The sequence below is a fragment of the Mugil cephalus genome, chromosome 2, assembly GCF_022458985.1.
Source record: "Mugil cephalus isolate CIBA_MC_2020 chromosome 2, CIBA_Mcephalus_1.1, whole genome shotgun sequence".
NCBI classification, from domain to species: domain Eukaryota; kingdom Metazoa; phylum Chordata; class Actinopteri; order Mugiliformes; family Mugilidae; genus Mugil; species Mugil cephalus.
Window position 1 is genome coordinate 26,003,960 of NC_061771.1, and position 1,378 is coordinate 26,005,337.

The window sequence follows — 1,378 nt, forward strand, 5'->3', positions numbered from 1 at the left end:
GGGAGATATGTAAGCGCTGGCAACGCCCGCTAAACGTCCCGGGAGGTATCCCCACAAGGTGACTGATCCATTTCAGCTGGCTCCTTTCAACCAAGACGAGCAGTGAATCTACTCTGCGAGTGAGCTCCTCACAGCGTCTCTAAGTCAGGCCCCAGTTGTATCCGTGATAGCATTCTTTCAGCCACTACCATAGATGAGGACTGCAGTCTGGATCTACTGAATTATGTCTAAACCTCGGTGGTCTGCATGAAAACAAATGTAGCAACGCATAATAAATTGTTGAGTTTCTTTTCCGTATCACATAATATACGCAGAATTATCCACCTCTGAGGCCCACCAGATTGTGTGTGTTTGGCTGCGTGGACATACACTTTATACGAGCCTGAGCCACCGTTCCTTCATCCCTACACCATCTCCCCGTATCCCCCTCTCTGCTTCCACCCACCGAAATGAGATGAATATGCATGTTATTTAAATGAGGGTCGGGGTTTTGGAATAACAGGAGACGCACGGGAATTGTCGCCATAGTGACACGCATTTTATTTAAGTGAACAAACAAATGCAGGTTTACCGTTGAACTAGACTGCAGACATGAATGGAAACTGGGATACAAAGTGGAATCTGAACCACCCTGACAGGCCCTGATAACGCATTCTGACATCATCCTTAAACTCTGGGACTGTTGTGGTTTCTTACCACACGGGAGCACTTTTATAGCCATTCGTTTTACAGCTACCATCGGTAGCTAATGATTTATTCGTCCAGAGCACGGGAGAGCTTTAAACTGTTGTTGGCAGATGCAGACGGATTATCCATCATTATGTCCAGAACAAGGCCCTGGACAAAAGAGGAAGCTGACGAACACAAAATAACCAAATGTAATATTTGTTTTACTCAGGCCCATGTAAACTCATCCATATGCATGTATATACACATCTAAAACAGTATGACATGATAGGTCTCTGTGTCTGAGAGTGTCCTGTGGACTTTTATAGCTTTCCATGGGCTCGTTGGTCTAGGGGTATGATTCTTGCTTTGGGTGCGAGAGGTCCCGGGTTCAAATCCCGGACGAGCCCTTGATACTATGTCTTTTTCTTGATGAATGTTGGAAACACAGTCTTCAGTAATCTAGTGGGTATACCCTGAAAACCTAGAATGTTATTAGTGGGGAGTGGGGTGAATTTGGAGGCCAGGTCAAGACCATCAAAGGTAATTGCTGCCACTATATATTGTATTTATTTATTTTTTTTAACACAGCATTATACTGTATATTCATATTATTATATAACTTCAATATCTTTCATATCTGTTTCTATCCGATGAAGGTAACGGCAACCGAATTTCCCCAAGGATGAGTAAAGCATCTGTCTCTCTACTG

The 1,378-nt window shown here is 43.8% G+C and overlaps 1 non-coding gene across 1 annotated transcript; it reads left to right on the forward strand.

Annotated features, from left to right (window-relative positions):
- Nucleotides 1–1,004: 1,004 nt before the first annotated feature.
- On the forward strand, nucleotides 1,005–1,076 carry trnap-ugg. The gene has a single exon. It is a non-coding gene; the product is annotated as a tRNA-Pro (tRNA).
- The last annotated feature ends 302 nt before the right edge of the window (nucleotides 1,077–1,378 follow it).